Source organism: Pteropus medius, unplaced genomic scaffold (assembly GCF_902729225.1).
Source record: "Pteropus medius unplaced genomic scaffold, Ma_sr-lr_union100, whole genome shotgun sequence".
NCBI lineage: Eukaryota > Metazoa > Chordata > Mammalia > Chiroptera > Pteropodidae > Pteropus > Pteropus medius.
In genome coordinates, this window is record NW_024349801.1 from 11,527,841 (window position 1) to 11,555,197 (window position 27,357).

Genomic DNA, 27,357 nt, shown 5'->3' on the forward strand with positions numbered 1-27,357 from the left:
AAAGACATAGTAATGATAATAATACCAAGAGTGAGATTTGATTAAAATCAATGAAAGAGAAGAAATGCCATTATCAACAATCTGAGGGACACCAACTACTATAGGACATCGGTGACTGGAATGCATTGGAATTCCATGGAATTCACGCTATTGACACAAAATCCATGCTAGTCACATGGAACCACAGAGACTAAGGGACTGTTTAGTGTAACCTCTCAAACATGGGCCTTAGCCTAAGTCATTTCATTCACCATTTTTACCATTTTGTGAATAAAAGAGTATTGCAACTGGTTATACAGGTAAATTAAAAATCTAAGCTTTGGTGTGCTCTTACCCAGTAGGCTTTTGAGAGCTTTGCCATTTGGCATTAGTTGAATATGAGTGATTACGGATTTGTATTATCTAAGGAAAAAGTAGAAAAATATACCTATTGCATGAGTCACTCATTATTTACTGAAATGAATATGTGATAAATATCCCGAATTCCTAGTGATGATATTTTGAAAAGCCATGCCTGCTTTTAATCAGTGACAAACCAATTCATAACTAGTGATTTGGATAAAAATAATACCATAGAAATAAGGCACTTTTTATTATTTAGAATCTTGTCAGTTTGCATCAATAAAGATATCTTTATGTTTTCACAAATAAAGAGACAAAAAGTGAATATAATCTGTAGGTGATCGGTTTATATTGATCAAATCAAAAAAAAAAAAAGGTCTCAAAACTTTAAAGAAACCAAAATATTTTTTTTCACTGAGGCCTTATTTCCTTAATCTTGATTCAGATAGAATTTTTAAGTGGGTACTAAACAGCACTGAAAATAGAATTTTTAATAGACTCATAGGCTCTTAACTGCATAATATGGTGAGCAATACTATAACAGCACTTACAGGGTTTTTATACATTTTGGTATAATTTGTTTAAAACTGTTCTAATGTGTTTATAGCTCTTTTTCTATCAAGCCTGATCTAAACAGTATCTTATCAAGAATCTACAGGGTGGAAATATTTGTTTTGTGTATTCCTCTAGCTGAAATTCATAAATCAGATACCCACAATGCAACCACAGAATTGTATTGGATTTACAATAAACTTTAGAAAACTTGAGTCACTGCAGACTAATGGCAAAGCTCCATTTCCTGGAGTAATTCAAGTATAAAATAAAAAGTAGAGGAGAGAGAAACAAAGAGACCCAGAGAATGAGTGAAGTCAGTCTAAGACCACGGGTCTTGTTTCAGAATCCATTATGGTGAAACTTCCTATTGCGCGTGGTATTTTTTTTCCTGATAATTTTGAATATAGTGGTCTTGGACCAAACCAGGGAATTGTTTCAGTCTTGCGAGGTTAGAGTTTAAAGAACTTTCTGCTTTTTGCTTGTTTTACTATTAAAGACCCTCCGTGTTTTAATGTCACACACCACAAACAATAAATCATCAGTTTTGAAGCTTAGTAGTTATTAGAGAGATTATGTTGGCAGTTAATAAAGGGATTATGTTAAAGCAAATTTAATGACTGCCCAGAAGCCTTTCTCTAAAGATTCAGCCAACCCCATGGGCCCTATTACATAATACTCTGGGAATATTATATAATACCACACTCGAGATGGTCAAAACAGGAAGCGTAGCCGATGTCTCTGAATTCATTTTATCTTTCACAATGGCCTAAATTAAATGATCACAATAAACTATGATTGATATCTATTGGAATATGTCCCAGTGAGTCAGACTGAACTCAAAAATTGGGGTTGGTGTCCAAGATAAATAACAATTTTAGTGATTGTATTTTCCTAATAAAAACTGGGGTTCCGGTTTTGAAAGATAGTAGGAAAAAACAAGACAAATTATTTAACTTGGGGCAGTTGTCAAGTTTGGAGAATTTCTTTCTATAGTTTTTCATACTCTCTAAATATCACTTAAGACAGCTTACAAAAATACATTTAGGATAAGTATTGGAGAGGAGATCATAGAAATAGAAATGCGAAGATAAGAGGAAGTTAGGGATACCGCTGATTGACACGATGCACACACAGTTAGGTTGGTGCTGTTTATTAGCTAGTGTCCTCCTCCTTTCCAGCTACCAAGTCTTTATCTTTGTTTTTCCTTCCTCCTGGTATGTTGTCCTCTACTTTTTGAATTGCTGGCTTCTCATCTTTTCGGTCTCCTTTGCCTACCCGAAAGCTTTTAAGCTAACGAGGAGTGGCTTAAGTGACCAGAGGACAAGGAGTCTGAGGTTTATCATCTCAGCAATGTCATTTGGGACCCACGTCTGTTCATATTTCTCCTCCACTATCTTCATCATGTGGATGGACACAATTTTGTCACTTCATGATTGGAAGTTGTCTGCTGCAGTTTCAGGCATCACAGATGTTTGTGATGGTTCTCACAAAGAAGAAGAAACATTTATATTTACGTCTTTTATTGAGATATAATATATTAGAAGCTTCCAGTTATAAAAAAAAGTCATGGGGATATAATGTATAGCTTGGTGATTACAGTTAATAATACTGTATTGCATATTTGGATTTACTAGGAAACTAGATCTGAAAAGTCCTCATCGCAATAAAAAAAAATTTTGTAACTGTGCATGGTTACAGATATAATTAGACTTATGGTGGTCATTTTGAAGTATGTACAAATATTGAATATGTACACTTGATACTAATATAATATTGTGTCTTTTTTTATTAGGGCGTAGAGACCCTTCCAGAAGGGTGCCCTGCAGGTGTCCTGTATGTCTCTTTGGATGGGGTTGTGTTTCATGGCCGGGCCTGAATGACTCAGTGTCAAAGGGATGGAATTATCATGATTTGTTTACAGTCATCAACATTCACCTCCTGGGGCTTCATAAGGGACCTTGTTCACTGTTGTATCTAAGGATACAGCAGTATTAAGCACAATGGAGATGATTAGTAAATATTTTTATTAGACAATTACAAAAAAGAATTATATAATTCACAGTATCATCCATCAGACATTAATCTCTTAGAAGAAATGAAGCCATCCTTTCACAGACCTAAAAATCTTTTTAGCTCATAAAAGAAACATGTAATAATATCCTCGTGAGGGTGATTCAAAGTCTTGAATCACTATGTACAGCTGACTTGATATTCACAGACATAACAACTATATATGAGTCAGGCTCCTGGCAGGAAGTAGATGGTGTGCTCTGAGTCAATGGAAGAGAGTTTAATGAAGAGACCGGATGTAGGGATAAATGAAAAGCGAGTGATGGTAAATTGCCAAGGGTCTAGTCACAGTGGAAAGCTGTTACCATGCCAAGCCCTGAGGTCAAAAAGGAGCTGGTCTGGAACTCTATTGATGCTCTAGTGGTGGTGATAGTGCTCCTTGATGGGCAAACTCTGGGTAGTCACAGCCAAACCATAACCTGGCAGAAAGGGATGAAGAAGAGAATAAAATATCTCAACTTCTCTCTCTTCTTACCTTCAAATTGTCAGAACTAAACTGGAAGCTAAAGGGCTGTGTGTGTGTGTGTGTGTGTGTGTACATACACATATATATGTATATATGTATATGTATACATATATGTATGTATACATATATGTATATACACACACACGTACACACGCGTTTTATAGACCTTGAGCTCCCTTTGGCGATAGATAGATAAATAGATAGATAGATAGATAGATAGATAGATAGATAGATAGATAGATAAATAGATAGATGGAAGGAAAGAAAGAATATCTGGGAAAGCAACCAGAATTCCCAGCTCAGTTCTCCCAGTTTTTCACTCAGAATCTATTATTACCCTTTGCTTGTACATAATTAAGAAACAAAACAAAAAACAAAACCTAACACATCCCCAACATAGATGATAAACACAAAATTCCCATTAACTACTATATTATTTCAGTGAAGTTAATTTAGTCATATTCTAACCTGGAAGCTAAATTGTAACCTTAATCATTACGCATGTTCTTTAAATAGCAAGGAAATATGGGACAAAGAAATAATTAATTGGCACAAAATATAGCCACTTTTCCCCCTGCTTCTATCATACTTTTTAATTAATAATCATAATTCTCTTCTTTCACTACCAATTTCATGTTCTCCTTATCTTTGGTAATACCAAGGACTTAATTTACATGAAGTTCTAGTATTAGGTGATCTTTTCTTTGTTGCTTTCCTGTAGTTTTTCAGTGCTATCTGGGTGTTAAGATGCATGCCACAGTCACATCCTGTCCCTTGCAGGGGTAGACTTAAGGGTGGCTGAAATGTTCGCACATGTTAGAGCCATTTATCAAGCCATTAGTCTCATTCATTCACAATTTTTCTTGGGAATTTCTCCTTTTAAACTTTTTGACTCGAGAGACCCATTAATGAAAGAATTGAATTAACCGATCGTGCAGACTGTCACACCATTCCCAGGTGCTTAAGTCTATTTATTAAACCCCAATCCCAAGGGAGTGCACGCATATAAATAAACTTAGCCCAAATTTAATATGATACTCCTTCATTCATGTACATCTGATGGTGACCGAGAGATTTGGAGATTCTGAGTTCTCAACCTCAGGTGTGCTTCACCTGATGCCATATCCCAAGAGTCAGAATCCCACTTCTCAACCAAGGCTTTGCCATACCATAGGAGACCTGCAAGTTCCATCTTTAACTCTGTAGGGCATCTGTGGTTGACTTTAAGGCTATGAGGCTTGCAAAGGTTGCAACTCCCAGTACTTTGAATTAAGTCAACACTTTAACTGTCCCCTTGTGTACTCTCCAGGGCAGTCAGAAATAGTTATCCCTCCTCACAATCTTGGTAAACACTGTTGTTGCTTTGGTAACTAAGAGCCACATTTACCCTCCACCTGACCTTCATCCCACACCACCAGCGTGTCAGTTTGAGTTGCAGTGATGCCACTGCAGGCCACAGAGTTCCAAGGTCCACTCTCCCCTTCAAGGAGGAGTTCCCTGTGTTGATGAAATACATGAGCAGCCCTATCTTGTTATCCTGTTCTGAGAGTTTACTTTGCAAATACCTCTGGTAGTCACTACTCTAACAGTCAGGAGTTCCTGCAGGAGACACTTGTCACAACCAGAGAGTCAACTGAAGAGAGTTTAATGATGTGCTGTTGAGTCACCAAGGGACTGGTAACCGCTGAGAGCTGTTCCGTCTATCAGGCCTGAAGGACCGTGGGGAAGAAGTTGTTCCTGGAATGAGAGAGAAGCCGCAGCAAAGGGAAAACAGCCACGTGACACCATGTGAGCTGTGGATGCAGATGAAAGAATGTGAACACCATAATCTGGCAAGGAGAGGACAGCAATTAAAATATTTTGACGTTCTCTTTCTCCTACATTTCACGTTCCTGTGTTTCTCACTGGCTAAATCTAATTGGTAGCCAGAGGGTAAGAAAGCGTAGGAATTGTAGGCGATTGATTTTAGCCTCACAGAGCATAGAGTAGAACAGAAAGGAAGGAGAATACAATGGATCCTAGCTAGAATACCTGTTTACTCTTTCTCAGAAGTAGGAGATGATTAAGGATGAGTAATATAATCATTTTACATGGTTCTGAGAGTACAGTATTTATAAAATGACTTTAAATACTGTATAATTATGACTTTGTAATTCTTTGTCTTATTATCTTTCTAAAAGCCCTATAGGAAAATGAAATCAGCAAATTATAATTTCGTTGTGATTTTCTTAGGTATTTATAAAGGTTTTTTTTTGAGCCTTTTAGATAAGTTGAGGTCTTGAAACATGGAGCGTGGAGATGATTGTTCAAAACGTGCTGTGTCACATGGATTTGAGTTCCTCATCAGTGACAGAAGTTCTAAATGGCAATCTCTGTAAGAAGGAATTTTAGTCCTTAACTGATCTAACTGGCAGACACACACACAAAAAAGCAGACAAAGCAGAAACGAGACCTCCTGGAGCAGCATGGTGAGGGCCAGCATTCGGGGGCTGGTGATCTGGCTCATGATTCCTGGCTTTGCCAATTGCTAGCTACATGAACCAGAGAAATTCTTTAAATTATAAGTCACAATCCACTCATCTATAAAATGGCAATAAGACAATAATCCTCTTTATTAAAGAATATGAACTAAAGCAAACACATTACGAAGTAAGCTTAGCAACCCGAACCATAGCTCTTCCTCTCACTTCTTTTCCCATTTTCTGAGCTGCCTCAAAATCTTTTGGGAGCCAGTAGGAGAGTTTCTGGAAACTAGCTGAGGTGTGATGAAGCAATACATATTTTCTAACAACGCAGTGTCCTCGAGCATGGAATGGGAAGGAAAAGAGTGAAAAGCAGAATACAGCTGGCTCCTTAGAAGAAGACATTCAGGGCAAGAGGACATACCACTGCATCTTTGACAAGCAGACTCAGAATAAATAATAAAGAAATAATGCTTAGATGGGAGAGCTTTGGAACACATTATAAAGGAGACATGGCCAATTTTTCATGCAGACAGACATGTGGTAATGTTCCCTTGCCAGCAATTACATTTGAACTTGGTACAGAATGAATGGAGGACATAAAATTTTGATGTCAGATTACAAAGGACTGTAGTGACACACACTTTAATCCCCCCCGCTTTTTTTGAAATATTTTAGACGCTGAGATGAGACACAGAGAGAGAGAGAGCAGGAATGAGCGTGTGCTGTATGTCTTATCACTTAGTTCATGGTAGACTTGGCAAATTGTCATAGATTGGTAAATTTTGTTTCCTGTCCAGGCTTTTCTCCAGATCTTGCAAGGCCTTATGCATTATAAGCATCAGGCAGATATTTCTGTGATACCAAAATTTGATTATAATAGAATTCCATCAGAGTAGAAATATTTTTAGACCTAAGGCTACTAAGTAGAAAGTTAAGTAAAATTCATACTACTTAAATTTCTTGCCCAGTATCTATTATCATACTTTCTAAATACATCCTATTGAAAATTTTAATGTATACTCATATTCATTGTGTATTTACTGAAAACTTTATCCTCACATTGAACTACATTAGGGGTTCCAAATTATACAGGGAAGAGTGTTGCTTTCAGAATGCTTAAATGTAATAACTTAAATTTATCTGAACTGTGCATCTCACATGTCCTCGACTAAAAAACTGAAAGGTTGTATATATTTTTAATCCATTAAATTTGGTAAGGAAAAAACTATAATGTCAATTGTACGATAGATATCTACCACCCATTTTGTAATTTCTTCCTGAGGAGAAATGTACTGAGCTTTAAGAGCTGGTGTGCATATATTGCTAAATACTGTTTAATAAAGTAATGCCATTTCTCATGTGTAAAGCAAAGAGGATCATTTGAATATTTCCTCTGATTGGTATAAATTTAGACTTGTTTAACAGCCTTAATGAATATTTTATTTTAGAATACAGAATAAGAATTTTATTATAGAATATAGACTATCTAGATCTTCTGTTGTAGATCATTGCTTTTTTGATGCAAAAGCATTATTATCATTACTATTTCTATTATTATTTAGAAAGCATGACTTACAAATCAAATTAAGTATGTTAGAAAATTGATACATATCTCTGGGGACCAACATGAACATGATTTTATTTTTTTCTCAGACATGGTGCAGGTTTTATTTAGCCTGTTCACTGGCGACACAGATCAGGTAGTTGTCTCTGATACTTTTAAGTCCTAATTCAGCAAAAGCCAAATCAGAACTTTCACTTGCATGTATTAAAAACAGAATCATGTTCAGTGTAGAATTCCACATTGAAAATAATATCCCCTTAGAACTCTCAAGTCATTTTTTAGCACCTTTTTGGTGTTTGTTGTTGTCGTTTTGTTTTGTTTTTGTTGTTTTTGAGCAGTCTGATGCCTTGTTCATTTTTTATATATTTGAAGGTTGAGGTCCTGGCCTTCTGAACACTGTCAAAATTTTATTTTTTGAAACATTTTTGAAAAACTTTGAAAACCCACCCGATATGGTTTATACATTGTGCTGGGTTTGGGTGAGCCATCTTCAATCTGGAAATTCATGTCCATTCTGGGAAAATTTGTTGAATTGATTTTTGAAAATTTCTTCCACTTAATTTTTTCCATTTGATTTTTCTGAAAATCTTTTTATTTGGATTTTGATCTCATGGGTACATCTTTTTAATACTGTCTTTTCTCTACTGTTTTCCTTTGCGGGGGTGGGGGGTGTTATTATCGTTGGTGTTTTCCTATCTTTATGGAAAGTCCTTTAAGTTTATCTTGCAAACTTTCTTTTGCATTTTTCATTTCTATGATCATATTGTACTTTCCAAGGGATCTCCAGTGCCCTCCAAACGTTCTTTCTTCCATTCTCCTGTTCTCTTTTCATCATGAAAAACATCTTCTCAGATCTCTTTGAGGCTATCGATGATAGCAGTTTTAAAAAATCTGCTCTGAGCAGATTTTTTCTTTGTTCCTTTTGTTTTGGTTTTGTTTCTGGTGTGGTAGAAGCTTTACCTCAATGCCTGCTGGTCTTGCCTGTCATACTTATGAGAAAGTTACTTTAAAGCTTTTGGAAGCTGAGGAGTGGGCATAGCTTGGGTAGTGTCCCCTAGCGACTCCCATTGTATGGTGTTACAACAGAACTATTTCACAAGGAACCTCCAGCTCTCTGCATATTGGCTTGGTATTATCTCCCCATGAGGCTGGAAATCCTAAGACTGATTACCTGAATTTGGTTGATACATGGAGTCTTACTCTTCAAATGGAGGCTTTCACCTAGTCCCTCTGTTTCAGTGCATGACTCGTGCCCCGGAGGCCTGATGCCTCCCTAGAGTGCCGAGGAGGCAAGAAGTCCACCAGATGCTTGGGGTGATGGAGCAAATCTGGAGCCTCTAACCAATCCTTTTGTTTCTAATGCTTCTCTGCACCCTAGCTTCTAGATGTCCTGGGTGTTTCCCTTGCCTTAGCTTTATGGGATCTGAAGCACAAACCAGTCTTCTGGGCTTAGTGGACAACGATGTGTTTTTTCTCACAGCTATCTAGACAGGCTGTGTGTTCTGCTGGTTTTGGACGTACACCTGGAAGGTCGACTAGGGAGCAGCTTAGCTAGAATAACTGAGCTGGAGTCTGTCCTCTAGCCCTCTATCTCTGCGTTGTCTTCCATACCCGGAGATACTACACTGGTCTTTCTCACAAGGTGACAGCCTCATTCCAAGAAGACTCTAACATACCAGCACTTACAAGCCTCCGGTTATTTTACATCTCCCGATGTCTCATTGGTCAAGCAAGTCACATGGGAGCTATGAGGGTAACACTTTATGCAGTGGTTGCACCAACTTATATTCCCACCAGCAGTATGAGTGTACCCGTCACTCCCTAGTCTTCCCAGTACTGGGTAATTTCCATTTTTAGTGGCTATGCCATTTTAAGTCTGTCTGGTGTTTGAATACTGTTTTCTCATTGTGATTTAATTTTTATTTTAATGTCAATGAATGATGTCAAACAACTTTGTATGTACTTGCATCAGTTTCGAATTGCAGATGTAACAAATTACTAGAAATTTACAACACAAATTTATGATCTTACAGTTCTGGAGATCAGAAGCCAAGGTATCGGTAGGGCTGCATTTCTCCTCAAGGCTCTAGAGGAGACCGTTTTCTTGCCTTTTCCAATTTCTAGAGAGTCCCTGCATTCTGAGGCTCCTGGCCCCTTTCTCCAGTTCCAGGCCATAGTGTCTTTCAACTTCTCTTTCTCTTCCTGACCTCTGCTTAGATCATCACACCACCTTCTCTAACTCTGATCCTCCTTCTTCTGTCTTTAAGGACCCTTGTGATTACACCTGGCCCACCAGATAATCCAGGATAATCTCTTTACCTTAATTTAATCATGCCTTTATCATGTAAAGTAACACATTCACAGTATCTGGGGATCAGGGCATAGACATTTTTTGGGGGGGTGTAAGGTGGGGCATTAATCAGCCTACCACAATACTTTTGACCTGTTTTGGTATCCTCTTTAATAAGTAATGTTTGCCTTTGTTCATTTAAATTAATTAAAATAATTTTGAAATATTTAGGTGCACAGACTATATTTTTCATCATGTATTTTGAGTCCACCATTGAAACTGGAAATGTAATGTCAATTTAGGTTATATAATAATTCGGTGAAAGGAGAAAAATGCAATGACAGAAATGAGCAATCATCCTAACTTTGAAGATGTTTGTTCGATCTAACTTTAAACCAACTTGCCAGCATTTTATCTATGGCTTCCTACTTAAAATAGCCTGAAAGGGTGGCCAGTGGAATTGCATGTTCCCTTCATTCATCAGGGCATGAATTTATTTTTCCCAGCAGAAATAACATAAATAGTTACCGAGTAGGGATGGGGTGACCTGGATCGGTCTTGGTCTTTCTTCCGGGAGAAGGGGATTAATGATTGCTTGCTGACTGAATTAATGAATGACTAAAAATACCGGTGCTATTTTCTGCTTCACCACCTTGGTTTTTTTGGTGTGTGTGGCTTGCTTTAAATATTCAGTTCTCTTCTTCTCACTACAGAGCAAATATTCTTCCTTAATCTTTAATTTTTAATATCCATCAATTCAGACCTATGCTGATGTTTATCTCCCAATTCCTGCCACATATTTTCCCATTATGTATAAACTTTTTTTTTATATGGAGCTCAAATATTCTTGAAATTTCCTTGAAAATAGAATTTCTCCTTTTTCTGGATCTTATATTACCACTGGCAGTGTAAATATTTCTTGGTTCTCTGTTAGGAACTCAGCATTTGTTGCATTTGTTTATCTACCTCTGTCTGTCTGTCTATCTATCTATCTATCCTCTCTCTCATCTCTTTCTCCTTTTTAGGGAGTGACACATTTTTGCTGTAAGTAATAAAGGTTTGACTTAATTTAATAATTAACAAGTCATCAAAATTAATTAAAGGGCCATGCCCTTTTGATAATTTTGTTGGAAATGTTTTATGTAATTTTAGTGGTGAGTTGATGTAAAGGAAAGTAGCTTGGTTTGTACTTGCTTGACTCTATGTGAAGGCATCAACTAGTCTGGGCAGGACGTCCTAAGTGTTGCTAGTGCATAATTTGCATTAATATATGAAAATCTTCTAATGGTCACATTTGTATCAAGCTGCTTGGGAATCGTGAAAAACCATGGGGCAGACAGAGAAGGAAGTAATGACAGATGGGTGGAGAGTCTCAGTTTGGAAAGGAACATCTTTTCTCCTGAATGTCATTTTCCATTTAATTTCGCGTTGTCATTCAAAGACCCTAATGCACCAGTTGAAAGAAAAGCCTTGTAGGGGATGACATTGGGAGAGAGCCAACATGGGACACAACCCGAGGCTGCAAATGCTGGTCTGTTTGGCAGCTAGAAGGAGAACAACTGTTTGGCAACAAAGTACTTGGTAGAAAGCCTCCAGACTCAGCAAAGGATTAAAAATAGAAAGATCAGATGGGTTTCTATGGCTTCAGAGAAAGAGAATTCAATTCCACTGGCTGCAGGGATAAATCTGCAACGCTGATAACTTCCTTACAGTTTATATGCCACAGTGTTAGAATGTCAACCAGGGATGGCCATAGTAAAAGGAGCAGTTTATTCTGTTCTAAATCACTCTGCCAGTCACGCTCCATGACCTTGCATATTACTTAATTAAACTATATCTAAATTGGCTCACAGCATAATAATGCGGCTCCTCCCTCAAAGGACACATTTCAAGGCTATTTAGCTATAAGATGTGGGACTGACCATCTTAACATGACTTTTCCATAGAGCAGGTTCCTCAGTCTAGAGCTGATTTTATTCCAAATGAGTTGGTTGGCTTCCTGTACCCTTGGCATATCTTTGTATTTATTTTTTAGAGTAGTCTCTCCTGTGACTAGAAATACATTTCTCCAAGACAAAGCCAAGAGTATTATTCTCTTTACTTTGTTCTGAGAGTACAACTGGTAATTGCCAATGAATCATAGATCTGTGCTTCTCAAAATTTAATTTGCAGATGAATCACCTGGGATCTTGTTAAAAGGCAGATTCTGATTCAGTAAGGCTGGTATGAGAGGCTCTTCCATTGTTTTAATTTTTTTCTTTTAATACAAACTGGTGCCACCGACTCCACAAACCCCCACGCTTCTTCTCAGGGCAGTGGTCCCCCATGGTTCACGTATCCTAACCTAGGATGCCCAAGGTGATGATGGTGATTCCTCTTGGCTTATGTTTGGCTGCTTCTTAGTGTCCAGCCTGATTAGATTATTTGGTTGAGGGGCAGAACATGGTAAAGAGTTGAATCAAATTCATCGTATCTTGTCCACAAATGGAATGTGATTCATAGCAGCCTTGGCATATGATTTGGCCTCAATCATTTTGCAAGGCCATTCATTTACAATACTATTAGAAATAGGGTCTACCTCTCCTCTCTCTGTCCCCCCAAGCTTGCTGTACCAGAAACCAGGATTTGTGCACTTATTTACAAATGGATTGTTAGCAAGAGGGACCCATTTCCTACTGAACAAGTAGCTTTCTCTTGCTTAATGAGGTTAAATTTGGTAACATCGTGAAATAAATTATTTTGCAGTCCACAATTAATGATCAGCACCAGGTGATTAATGCTTCCTCTTGTGTTAGTTTTGTATTATAAAATCATAGGTTAGAACTTATTCTCTTTCCTGATTTCCCAAGGTTTGATGATTACATGCAGAATTGAAAGAAGTTTACCGCATAGCGATAATTAACACTATTTTACATGGGATAGAGTTGAATATGACACCTTAAAATTTTGTAGAGGTATGCTCATTCAGTAGTCAGTATGCTACAGTATACGATGGGAATTCAAATCTGGAGGAAAGTAGATTTCTGTTGATGCCTTCTCTTTAAGATTGTATCAAAGTCTGGCAAGATGTGCTATTCATCTTGACCCAAAGCACTTTTCCCAGTAGCACTGCAGTTTCGAAGTTGAAACTTAGATACACCGTTGCTTATTATCTGAGTCATGAGCTTAGGAGTATATCATTCTGTAGTACATAAACCTCTTTAGATGTTTGCAGCAGAAAGCGATTTATATAGGGAATTTGGTGTTAAAAAATGTTGGGAAGGCCGCAGAAGGCATCAGAGCCTGCAGCTTGTTTTCAGGCCTGTCACTACAGTTCTGGTCCACAGAGTCAGGAAGGTATCAGTGCTGCTCTGACAAGGAAACTGTAGGAAACCAGTGCTAATGGTCCCTGACATGAACAAAGCAGGGTAGGATCCTGTGAGGGCGCCAAGCCGCCTATCTGCCCCAGCAATTCTCTGTCTCTAGACCTAAAGGAAGAATAACACCACCTCTACTGTCCTTGCATTTTGATGGGCTTGAATCTGACTGGCAGAATATAAACTGAATGTGCAACCTTAGAATCAAAGGAGTGTGAGAAACACAGCTAGCTCTCAGGTGACAGTGGGAAGAGCAAAACAATGGAGTCGAGCGCTTGTTGCCAAGACAATATTTATTACACAGAAGATGTGGACTTGACTTGTTGAAAGGCTTAAGGTTGTAGAATATGTATCTAATTAGTTTAACATCTCTCTTTTATAAGGAGAAAGACAAATCCCTTGAGATTTTCCAGGAGCAGGTCTAGGAAATCTCAAAGTTAGTTTGAGGTCAAAAAGACCTCCATTTAGAATTTGATTTGGGGCAAAGTCAAAAGTTTTGAATATTTGATTAAATAAAATCACAAGTTATTATACAATAATATTTAATTTCTATATAATCAAAGTGACAATATAAGATGTTAAAGGCAAATACAGAAGGTTACATGGTTGTGAAGAAAACTTAGCTCTTTCGATGTTGAGAAGACTGGGTTTTCTTAAGTAATTAAAGACCTGATGAAGATGTGAAACAGTAAATTATTTGGTAAGCTGCAAAATCTTTGCTTTCCAGGTCGATTACTCAAAAGGTAAACAAAAAAAAACAAAAATTTCACAATTTCTTATCAAGAACAGAATAATAGTCTAAGAAAACTTTGTCCTTTCAAGAGAGAGAAAACCAAATTCTAATTTTGTGCCAATGTATTTTGGTATTAAAACTCATTATTTTGAAAACTTAAATCCATTTCAGTCTTAACCAGCTTGACGGGTAAAATTGTCCTTTGCAAGATTTTTCTGTTCCACAAACCTACAACATTTTTATATCTATTCAGATTTTTTCATAAGTTTTTTTCTCTTATCACTGTGGAACAGTCATTTCACTCTCCCTACCTGCTTTTCATACAGAGTTGTTGCCTTTCACCCTTATTTTTAGGTAGTTTTAATTACATGTTATTAATTCGATTTTTTTTTTAACCCTTAGAATTCTTAGTTTCTACTGAAAATTCAGAGGTGAGCAGTTGTGCTCCGCAGTGAGAGGGGCATCCCGCGGGTTCCACTTTTTGTCACCAGAAACTATAGAGGAGGAACATCTTCCTCTACCCATTATGTTGAGAGCCTGCCTGACACCCCTTTTTCTCTGGGCACCTCGTAAATGGCTAAGCTTATCTAGGTTTAGAAGTTCTCCACTGTGGCCACTGCAATTCAATTATCCGTGATGAGTTTAACCTGCTTGTTCAGCTTTAACACATTCACCTGAGGCCTCACCTGGGATCCACTCCAGCTTAAATCAGACCCTATCAGATCCTGGGTCAGCATGTTTCTAAGTCTGACCCGCCGACCCCTGCAGGTTTCCGGACCCTCTCCAGGAAGAGAAATGCTCAGAGTCTGAAAACTCATGACACACAGCTCGGAGCTGGGAGGCAGGATCCGGGAGGGCCTTGCCCAGCACCTCCAGAGGGAACGAGAAAGCAGCGGGCTCAAGGGGCTCAGCAGGTACCGTCTCCTGGTTGTTCGTTGTTCCTGGGGGGTTTGGGGGGGTCTATTTTAGTTCCCTCTTTTTGGTTTCCTTTATCTGTTAAAAGATAAACTGGGACATATTAAAAATGTTAAGAGTTCATTTGAGCAAAAATCGATTCGAATTGGGCAGCGTCCCATCTGGCAGATAGAAAGGAGCCTGGAGCAGCTGTGCAAAGTGAAAGCCTTTTATAGGCAGAAGGGAGCAGGAACACACAAGTTTAGTAAGGCAAAAAAGCTGATTGGTTACTGCAAAGTTCCTTTCCTTTAGGAGATGGCCGTGGTCTATCAGGCAGATTATCTAACTCATGCTGCTCAGGTGATGCCCCAATAACTGGTTTAAGATTCCATTTCTGGGAGAACTGAACGTGCGATTCAGTTAAGCCTCCGTTCGGTGACATGAGGTTTAGCAGAAGCCCTGTTTTGGGTCTGTTTACTTGTTTTTAACAAAGGCTAGGGGCATTATCCTTATTAAAAATGATAGTCTTGCGCATGTGAAATGGCAGATGCAAAGTATTCTTTCTATATCATCTATATGTGTGTGGGTTCCAGTGTTTCTGCAGATGTGAAAAATACAGCCTTTTGGTGGTTTTATGTCTGCACCTGACATAAGTTCTTGTTAACCAGTGTTTCTGTGGATCTTGTGAAAAATACAGCTGGTCGATTATTCCTTTATTTCTGCACCTGAAGTAAGTTCTTGTTAACCATCAATACTTAAAATACCACTTTCACTCGAAAAGAAGCTGTAATCAGATGTTGTAACTTTCTGTTGAAAGAAGCATGGGATTTTCTAGTGTTCGCGGACACTTATAAAAGCATCTCACTGAAAGGCTGGGCTCAGCACGGAGCAAGGATTTGTTACAATTGCCTGCTTTCCTTACAAATCTTATGAGTACTGTATGAATAGATACCATGTGCAACAGATGCACGTTGCAAAGATGACTTTAAAAAACTGTATTATCTTTTGGCCTCTGGCCAAAGGAAAGGTGTCTGGGAACTGAGTGAAGGTGCATGCTAACTTCCTGTTGTTAAACTCGAGATGGCTTTGTTTTTTTATACACTTTTCTAAGTGTGTTTGTAACAGAAAATGAAGGAAAGAAGAAAGAGAGTGAGGGTGGGGGAAAGGAGAAGGAAGAACAGAAGGAAAAGAGGCGAAGGGGGATGAGGAAAAGGGAAGCAGAGGAGGGAGGGACGAACGGAAAAAACTGCCTAGAGATACCAAAGAAAGATGATTTAGTAAACAGTGAACTTGCTAGACAGCGTGAAGGGGTCTGTATTCGTGTTCTCGGACACCATCATATGGCTGGGCTCAGTAAGCTCGTCAGGGTGACTTAGAAGTTTAACAAAACAAGGCAGGGTCAAAGGTGTATCTCTATCCTGGGGTCTGAACTAGGAATTAAAAAGGAACTCCGTTATCAAAAACTCACAAAGGACTCTAAGAAATAGGGGTCAATAACACTTTAGACTTTATAGCGCTATTAACTTTTATGGAGCACTTTTTAACTCTCTTGAATTTATATTGTAATCAAATGCTTTTATATACCCATGATCTCATTAAATTTTCAAAATAATTATGTAAATAAAAGACATAGATGTGGCAGAAACTTTGAGGTTCCTCTCGTAGTAGGAAGAATTCTGGAATGACCCCATGATCCAAAGCCATGTGTCATCCATCATCACGCTGTGATTAGAATACATGGCATGGCACAGCTGACTTCCAGGAAGGGAGATGAGCCTCATTGGGCATGACCTATTCAGGAGAGCCTTTAGCGGGGACTGGGTGCTTCCTAGCCAACGAGATTCGAGGCCGGAGAGGGATTCAAATCAAGAGATGTTGTCCTCTGCTGGCTTTGAAGCTAGACAAGGCACATGACAAAGAGTGAGGCTGCTTCTATGGATGACATCCAGCTGACAGCCAGCCAGGAAGCTTTTCAGTTCATTTGCATTATTAATAGTTTCTCCATCAGGTTCAGGAAACCTTTCTTGTAAAGGCCTGCTAGTATTTCAGGCTTTGCAGCAACATACAGTCTGTCTGTGTCACATATTCCCTTCCTCCCTCCCTTTTTCCTTTCTTCCTTTTATACTTTATTTTAAAAATCATTCTCAGTTTGAGGACTTAACCACAACAAGTTGTGGGCTGGTTTGCCAGCTCCTGGTGTAAACAATCAAACAAATTAAGGCCTGGATGGCAGTGTTTGCCAATTTCTGCAGTGTAAATACACTCACTATGATTACTTTCAAGCTACCAACGTGAGATGTCTTCACTGTCAGAAAAAGATATGCAGTAGCATACCATGATATAGTGTTTCTGTGCATAAACAATAGGAGTAAATAACCATAAGAGCATAGATAATAGTAAAATATAAATAAGGAAGATTGGGTTTTGAGTATCTGCTGCCCTTGTTTTTAATATAATTTATTTGTGAGTTTCTGTAATTTCTAATGAAATTAGTACTGAAGGCTGTGTTTACCAACCAACTCATGTGATTGCTGCAGAATTAACAGTGGGCTGTCATGAGCTGCACCAGCCCCCTCCAGCACAACACTGCTCATGTCCTTAAGAGAGGTGTGTGTGCCCTCCCCATTTCCCCCATCAGCTGGAATGTAAACCCAGCAGGTAGGATTATGGGCCACCTTTCACCTGCGGACATGACTACTCTTTGGGATGGGAGGACAACCAGGAAGAAGCCGGTGTTCGTAGCACCGTGGAGCCACCACATCAGGCTCGGACCTCTTAGCATCTGTTATTAGGCATGGGGGGATAAACATCTACCTGTTTAAGTTACTCCTATTTTGAATTTTTGTTACAATTGGCTCTATATTCTAATTAGACATTAGAATTCTCTTGTTTGAGTGAGAAAAGCAATGCTTCGAGAAGTAAAATGACTTCCCAACAGCACAGGGCTGAAAGTCTCATTCTCAGCATGTTAAACCACGTGTCTTTTTAACTCCAAGTCCATTGCCATTTCCATTACATCCTGTTGCTTATCATATCACTCACTCAGTCATCATGAATGAGTGCAGGCCCCCAGCCTGGGGATTTAACAGGCCCAGGACTGCCCTTGACTGACAAGTGGTCTTGTCTCTGGGAATGTGTCACCACTAAATAAATGGCGTTTGGAGAAGGCGCCCATGACGGGGTGAGAGAAGGGGCTCTGCCCGTCTGTCAGGGAGGAGGATGGAGGTGGCAGCCGTGCTCGCTCAGACCCAAAGCTGTCGAACACAGGCGGGGACAGGGAACTCATCGCTGTGCTGCCTGCTGTTGGGATAACAGAGATTCCCAGGGAAAAGTAACGTAAAATCCTAATGTCTGCATACCCCACGTGTGTCAGCTGTGACATCGTCATAGCCACATGCTTCGGGGCCAGGTTTGATGATGACAGCCTTACAAGACCACGTGTGCCCCCAGGGCCTGACTCATTCTTAACTCAGAGACTGACACATAGGCATGTTTTGTAATCATTTTTGAATTGAAATTTTCTAAGTTCTTGTAACACAAGTACATGTTAATTAAAATAATATTAGTATTTTGTTATGCAATTAAACAGTTGAAAACATTGGGGCTTCTCATTTAGCATGGCTTTTCTCTTTCCTGGTTATGTGTGTGGAATATGTTTATACATCAAAGGCAATATTGATCTTTTTCCTTCAAAATACTTCCAGACATAAAAAATGTCTTGTGTTCTCTTTATATTTTGTCTTAGTCTTGGTCAGCGTAACAAAAATCCTTAATCTCAGGGGGTAGATTAATATGATTTTCACTGTTGCTTCTCTATACTCATACCAGCTGAAGACAAATGGTTTGGGGGTTACCAGTATTAAGTATTATGATTTTATTCTCACTCTGTTGGGAGGATCGGTGGCTATATATTCCAGTAACAATTCTGGGGTACAACAGCTTTCTATTTCTGCTTTTGGCAGAATTTATTTTTTTCAGGATGCTTTATTGTGTTAATAGCTCATTTGTCAGAGTCTTCTCATGTTCAACTTTTATGAGCCATGCTTCTCTTGGCCTTGTGTTGGGCTTTTGGCTACTTGTTTGTGGAAAGAGTCTCAGCTCTTGCTACCACCTCCAAACCATGACCACTGTCACCTCATCTGACAGCACAGGCTATCTCGTCCTCCCCCAGGGTGATGCTGGCATCTGGAAGGACTCCTGTGTCACCACTGGATGGGAGTCACAGAAGCTCCAGCAGGCAGCCCCCCACCCCACCCCTCAGAGGTCCCCAGAGGCTCTGATTGCTCCCAGTACTCCTGGGCAAGAATGAAGTGCCACCATGGCACAGGTGTGCTATATGGCTTCACTGGTGGATGTGTGGAAACCTCAGGTGACACAAGCTGGACATGAGGAGCCAACTTCTAGTGAGGCAAATTTTGACCAGGGTGAGACAGGAGATAAGAGGGAGCTGGAGACATGTTGCCCTCTCTTCGTCGTCTGCTGCACGGGTCCGACGTAGGGAGCTGCTATGCAGACAGTCCAGAGATGTCTGTGTGGCTGAGGGACCAGACGTTCCTCCCATGAAGCAGCAGCCACCTGAGTGATGCTCTACTTTTTCTTTGCTTCTCAGCATTCCCTGCCTCCCTCCTCTCTTCCCTCGCTCTCTTTTTGGGATTGCATCTCCCCTTCAAACTAGCATTCACTTTTTTCAAAGTCTTGATTTGTATATTGTAGGGCATCTCGGCAAAGACAACAGAGGATCATTGGGAAATAATTCCAGAGTTTTCCTTGGGCACATGGCACAAACTGAAAGAAGTCAATCCTTATGTGATTATATTTCAATTCTTGGCATATTGGCATTTATGATAAGTGGGAATCCACATGGAAAAGTAGAAATAAAAGTACAAGCAAGTATTAAAAGAGATAACAAATGAAACCCATGTATTAACACATCAGAGGAATCCAGTTTCCCCATTACAGATATTGAGAAAATTGGATTACGAATACAGAGAACACATGTTGAAAACCTGGACAAATTATTGTAAAAGCCCAAGTTACCAAGAATCAGCCTCTGAAAACGGCAATAGCAGAGTCTGTTTCTGCTTCTGGAACAGTCACACTGACGTCTCCTTTTCCAGTGCCAGTCAAGCAGAATACATTGTTTCTCACTACCCTGTGGCAACCAGTGAAGACAGCCCAAGTGAGAGCAAGCAGAGGTTATTTATCCAGAGTTTACTATAAGAGGGGAGCCAGCCACCATGGTTTGGCAGAGACAGACAGGCAGGGGAGAAAGAAAGCTTTACAGCGGGAAAGAGAGACGTCTTCTGGTGTGTGGTGATCCGAGGCTGTTGGCACGGGAAGTTGTAATGGGGCTACAGATAGGGTGTCCTGTGTCATTGGTTCGGGGTGCGTTCTCCTGTTGCATTGGTGACGGCTTTTTCCTGTTGGTCTTAAGTTGGAAGTGAGGACAGAAGTTAGGGTAACTCCTTAACTTCTTAATCCAGTCCTGGCCATCTTGGGACAATTGCTAAAGGAGGCGAAGTCTGGCTTCCTAAACTGGCTGCTGCATGTTGTAGGTTGGCTTCCTGCAGATTATAGTTGCTGCATTTTTCATTTGTGTTCTGGCTGTTGTCTGTATTCAGCCTCTCAATCCCAAACACAATAAAGTGGCCAAGAAAGAAACAGTATTTCATTTAAGTGCTTACGAATGAGCTGATTTTAAATATCGAAGCTGGGGTTATAATCTAGTCTCACTCACTATTTCTCTGAAAAGATAAGTCCTAGATTTTTGCTAAAAATGAATTTCAGGAAAAAGCAATTATGATATGATTTTAAATAAAGGATGAGTGAAATTGGAGAAGCGAGGTAAAAAGATGGGAAGATTATCAGGGATACACACCATCCTATATCGTGTAATGGTTATATGATTGATAAGTAAAGGGCAAACTCAGTCTGCAAAAGAAAACTAGTTAAGATACTAGGTAATATAGTCTGACAGCAAGTTGCACTGATTCACAATATTTAAAAACTTTAAATAAAGTATTGTTATTTTTTTTTTCTTTTATAACCCCAGAAAAGTTTCTGTGCATGGTTTTGTTATGTGAGGTTCAGAAAGTTAGAGATAAATGGAACAATATAAATCACTTCAGGGGTTTGGTTTGGTGAAAAAGCAGTAAATGGTATTCAGTTGTTCGGTCCAACAGGTAATCAACTAAATGCATACGAACTTGATTTTCCCCCTCACTGAGTTAGTAATTCAGTTGTTTTGGAAAAAAAAAAAAGGCATTTGAATAAAAATATAAGAAGATAAATTGAGGTCTGGAGAGAAATTTAGAAGGAGCCTCTATACCTCAAATAAAACCAACCATAACGGTTATTTCATTTACAATTGCAAATGGAAAATAGTGAATTGATCTAACCACTATAAAAGATTCTGATTTCTTTCTCACAACTTCCAGATTCACCATAGAAAAAATCTGCATTACATATATCAAGAGACCTGGAATCAAGGGGCATTTGGCTTCATGAAGAAAATGGTTTTTATTAGTAAATCATTCTTTTCTATAAGTGATAATGTACTAGCTTCCTAGGGCTGCCGTAACAAAACACCACAAACTGGGCGGCTTAAAGCAACAGATGTGTGTTCATCCACCGTTCTGGAGGCCAGGAGTCTGAAATCCAGGTTTGGTGGAGTCATTGCATTCTGGGAGCTCTGGGGGAGGAACTGTCCCACGCTCCTGTCCTCGCTTCTGGTGATCGTAGCAAAGCCTTGGTGTGTCTTGGCCTGTGGACACATCAGTCCGGTCTCTGCTTCCATCTCGCACCACTGTCTTCTCTGTGCTTCTGGGCTTCCTTTCCTCCTCTTCAAAGGACACGCGTTGGAGTTAGAACTTCCTTAATCCAGTTTGATCTTATTTCAATCCTTAACTAAGTAAATCTGATTAGACCCTGTCTACGCAAGGTTATACTTGGATGTGGTGAGTAGACAGGAGTTTTAGGGAAACACTTATGGAACCCGCTACAGGCATACTCTCTGAATGAATTATTTCAGAAAAAGAACCAAACAAGGCACAGCAAAGTTTGTTGCTTAAATTCTGGCTTGTTGCCTAATTGGAAGTGTAACCTTAATGAACCAATCTTGCAGAATTCTTATGTCTAGATTTCATTATTTGTAATAATTATTTTTTATATTACTGGTTTATCTGTCAAAAACATTTTTATGAGCTTTGAATGAAATACTAATTATAAGTTTGTTGACAAGCATAGAAAACTTGAAATATAAAATGAACTTAATTTTACTGTTATTATTGTTTACTTTTATCTTTTCTGCATCGGCCAATATCAAAAATCACTGGGCACGTTTCATATCAGAGAAGGATTTTCATGAGTCAATTTTGCACATTTTTATGAAACGTATTCAGTAGCTGTTTTGTTTGTTTGTTTGCTCATTGCTGATTTTTATATATCATTGTCACCATCAGAGAGAGAACACATACAGAACCCAAGTCAGTCAATTGTAGTCCTTTCCCGAAACTCTGGGGAAGATGGTTTCATGGAAAGGACAAGGATTATTAGACTAAATGATTATTGGACTGTTATTTAGAAATTTACCCATTTTGGCCTCCCACACCACTCAGCCATTGATAATAGAACTAAAGTATGCTTCTCTGAATCTCTCCCTGGCTCTCCTCCGTCACTGTGGCTTCAGTGCCACTTATGCACCTGTTCCTTGCAGACTCTTACTTCCTGTTCAGACTTCTTCCGTGAGCTCCAGACTCACATATCCAACCATTTATTCAAAATCTTCTTGATATCTTAAAGTACATCAAATTCAACTCATCTAGAATGAAAACAGTGCTCTTGTGCCCCACCGTTTTCCTAACCCCACAGTAAAACCTCATCCTTCTGTGTTTCCTTTCACCGTGAATGGTGGCATTCCTGTCCACTCAGCCAGGAAGCCCAGGAGTCAGCCTTGCTGCTTCCAGTAACCTCCACGTCCCCTCTGTCACCAAGTTCTGCCCCTTTGAACTTTATATAGCCCTTCATCCCTTTCACTTCATTCCCATCAGTATCTTAGTCTAACTTTAATAATTATAAACTCATGGCGAATTTTGATTTATCTGTACCCCACACACTGCCTCCTGGATTATTTTGAAAAAACTCTGGTCATATCATTTTATCTCTAAATATTTCTATAATACCTATAAAAAGATAAAGGATCTTTCAAAAAATATACCTGCAGTTTCATTGTCACAACTGAAATATTAACAATAATTCCTTAATGTCAAGTATTTAGTAAGAAGTTAAATCTACCCAATTCTTTTTTTCTCATACAATTTTTTTTGTTTGAGGATTTGTTGCAGTTAGTGATCACATCAACTACCTCTGCGATGTTTATAATGCAACTCTCTGCGATGTTCAAGAGTTTCAGAAGGAATAGATCATAGCCCCAGGCACTGTGACAGTCAATATTTGGATCCTCTGTATACCTGCATTCTCATCTTGCTTTCTACTTCCTCTCTGCTCTCTCTCCTTTAAACACACTGGAATTATTTCAGTATGTCATTCACTGAGTGCTTACTTCTGCCAAAGGGCTTTTGCATGAATTATTTCTCCTGCTAGGAACACCTTTCCCTCCTCATTCCTTTCTCCCTGTGAGGTACAGATCAATTGCACATACTCGGGGTCACTTTCCTGTTTCTCCGACCAGATCAAGTCCTTTAAAAGTCACGTATTCTTCCTTTGCCCCAATAAGTCACAGTGATGCAAATAATTGTATACCTATTTGCTGCTTTTGTTCTGTTTCCTCTCCCTGGCTCAATTCTTTCACTTTCAGATAGTTTGGTAATTTTAGAACACTAAATTTTTTTTACATTTAAGCATGTATTCAGATATTTTGGGCTGGTTTAGATACTGTTGGGACCACCGAAGTAGATGATAAACTATTTTTATTAGAAATATTATAAAGACATGTCAGTAAGTTTTTCAACTCATCAAAACCTTTGGCTATTTTAAGTCAATATTCAGAAGCTTATTTAGGGACAGTGAAATATCACTATCCATCTTCCTCAGAGATCCTAAAACATATACATTCTATTCTAGATTTCCAAGTGCAACAGTTCTAGTCAAAGACATAATATTATGCTACTTTAAGATTATTTAGAGTTTATAACATCCCAAATCTCAGAAGTGAGGAATTAAGTCAAATTATGCATTTTTAACTTCAGAATTAATAGGGAATTTTAGTATGCACTAAAAATAATAAAACAGCAAAAACATGGAACATATTTTGAAGAAAAATCAATAACATTTTTTGGTGATAGTAATTCTACAAAATGCCAGAAAGTCATCAGAATGGCATTTTGATAGGGACAAATAAAACTGAAAAAAAGTTTTGTCTAAAGTAAAAAAAACAGAAAGAAATGTTATTTCCAAGAGTAGTAGCTGCTGCTGCTTTTTAAAAAAAGTTTGCAACGTTTATATATAAATGTCAAAAGGAAATTTAAGGTAAGCTGAGGTATGTTTTAAACCATATGTCAATGCACTGTGTTCTGTATGTCGGTATGTATGGTATTACATATGGGAAGACAGATTTCAGAAAAATTAATTAGGTAATACCATAACCTGAAACTTAGTATATAGCAGGTCCCCGATTCATTGCTTTATAGGGCCTTCAAATTCATTGTTTTAAAATAAAAACTGCAGGTCAACCAAATAAATTTGCGATAATCAGTAATGTTCAGTATAAGAAAATTGCATCTTGGAAAACTTCTATATCTAAGGCATACTGTGATCTATAGTAACCAGTCATAGTATATATCATGACGGTATGTGACGATATGTGTTTAGCCACCAAATAACTCATTAAAATGAAGCAATACCACGGATGGATTTTGAGATGACTGTGCTAAGCAAAATAAGTCAGAAGTTGAGAACCATATGCATTCACATATATGTGGGATATAAAACTGAAAGCAACAAATGAACAGGACAAGCAAAAGCTCATGGACACAGACAACAGTTTAATGGTTACCAGAGGGAAAAGAGGGGCGGAGAGAAGGTCGATAAAGGTAAAGGGGGTCAAATATATGGTGATGCAAGGAGATTTGACTTTGGTGAACACCCAGTGCAATATACATATGACATATTGTACACTTGAAAACTATATAATTGTATTAACCCATGTCACCCCAATAAGTTTAATAAGAAAAAAGGATATCTGCTCTATCAAAATTTTAATTTTTTTGGAATTAAATCTCTTTATGTCTTTGGTAACTTCTTCAGATTTTCAAAAACCTAAATTTGAATATCTCATTTGATCTAGAAGCAAAACACAGAAACTTGCGAGGGATGTCAGTGGCTGAACAATACTGCTATGTGACAACAGAGCTCTTTATGGAAATTGAAAAAGAATAAATTAAAAGGGAAGGGCAGACAGGAGGGATTTTAGAAAAGACTGGACTCACAATTGTATCTTTAATTCCTAACACAGTGCCTGTCACAGATAAGCACACACAATATGTGTTGAATAAACATGTGATTAAAAGATGACTAAAGTTCAAGAGAACATCACTGATCAAGGGTGACTATAAATGATAACTGGAAATTCCTAATCAGCCAGATGGCTGTCCACATGAGTCCTGATCCCTTCAAATTTTGCGAAGATGGTGCTCAAACATAAACCTTTTGGAAATTCTTAATTTGGAATCGGAGATCCGTTGTTTTGAATCGTTCCAATAATGGCATTATTTTATTTTCCTTCCTAAAATGGAAAGTTTAGTGTTTTGTAAGAAGCTGAAAGTCATTTTGTAACTAAAATTAAAAAAAAAAAAAGTATTTCATTAACTCTAAAGTGAAACTCTATGGCAATGAATCATTTCTGCTTCTAAATAAGTAGAAGTTGAAATAAGAAGAATCCAGAATGCATTGATCAACACTATTAAAATAAAGACCCAGCCTCTAAAGGAGAGTTCTCCAATCCCTGGGTGGTCCGTGGCCTGTTAAGTTACTGATTATCACAGCAGGAGGTGAGCAGCAGGCATTCGAGCAAAGCTTCATCTGTATGTGCACCTTCTCCCCAGCACTAGCAACACCGCCTCAGCTCCACCTCAGATCATCAGACATTTGATTCTCATAGGAGCACCCATCCCTGGTGCCAAAAAAGGTTGAGACCGCTGCTCTAAAGTACACTACTTAGGAAGTCCTAACAGTCTTTAGAGTATTAAATGTTTTCTCATTTCTTAAAATAGCAATTTGAAATGTTCTATGTAGAGTTCTTGAGTGGTTTTGTAATAGATCAATGCCTAAGTTTGGATTGTTTTGATTCTGCCTACCTCTGTATTTTACTTTCTATTTTTTATTGTACGTACCTAGAAATAAAACTTATTTTGCTGTATTTACCTTCTATGCAATGACTTTGGTAGGCTCCTGTTGATAATAGCTTAACTCTGTATTCTCTTGGATATTTTATGTGCGCCAAGTCATCATGAATAATGGCAGTTTTATTTTTCTATTTCCTAAGCTTGCCTTATTGCATTACATACGACTTTAAGTAAAATGTCAGAGAGAATTGGTGAAGGCAGGCATGCTTGTCTTATTCCTGATCTCAGGGGAAAGCTTTCAATATTTCACAATGAAATGTGTGGTTTGCTGGAAAATTCTTATAGATATTCTTTGTCAGATGAATGAAGTTCGCTTTTATTCCAAGTTTGCTAAGAAAGTTTTTATTAATGAAGGCTGAATTTTATAGATTGTTTTTCTGCATTAATGAGAATATTTTATTTTCTCTGTAATTTTGTTAATGTGGTGAGTTAAATTATTTTTCTTTAAAAAATGTTATTGAAGTATAATGTACATACAGAGAAGTACAGAAATCATTAATGTATAGCTCAGTGAATTTTGGCAAGTGAAATGAGAGTGATCAACTCACATGAAAAAAACAAGCCATTGCTAGGACATTGGCAATACTCTATGAACATCTTCAGTATAGAGACTAGGTAACCAGCATCTTGACTTCTAATGCCATAGATAGGTTTTTCTTTATTTGTGGGGGCTGGACATCTAGCTTCCTTTATTCAAAATTGTTTGTGCGATTAATCTTTGTTATAGTTTTGTTCTCACTGATGGATATTATTTCTTTGTATGAATATGTAACAATTTATTTACCTATTCTACTGTTTATTGTCATTTGGTTTGCATCTTTTTTTGGGGGGGCTGTTATGATTAGTACACATAACAACATTCTTGGACAGATCTCTTGTGATTGTATCCGTGCATTTTTTCGATCACACACATGCACACGTACACACACACCACACCACACCCCATACCCCTAAGAGTGGAGTTTCTGGATCAGAGGTTATGCATATGTTCAACTTTAGTATCTACTGCCTGACAGTTTCCTGAAGTGATTGTTCTAGTTTGCACTTTGACCAACAGTGTATGAGAGTTCATAGTAGATTCTCATGAAATAATAGATGTTGATATTAGAGAACATCCTTCCCTTCTGTGGAGGTGATGGAGGGCAGTAAGAAGTAGTGGGGTGACCTCAGGTCAAATGGTGTGGATTATGTGCTGTCTAGTTCTTATATTTTCCTTCCATGGTCTTGAACACATTATCTTGTAGCAAGTAGCCATCCAGTAA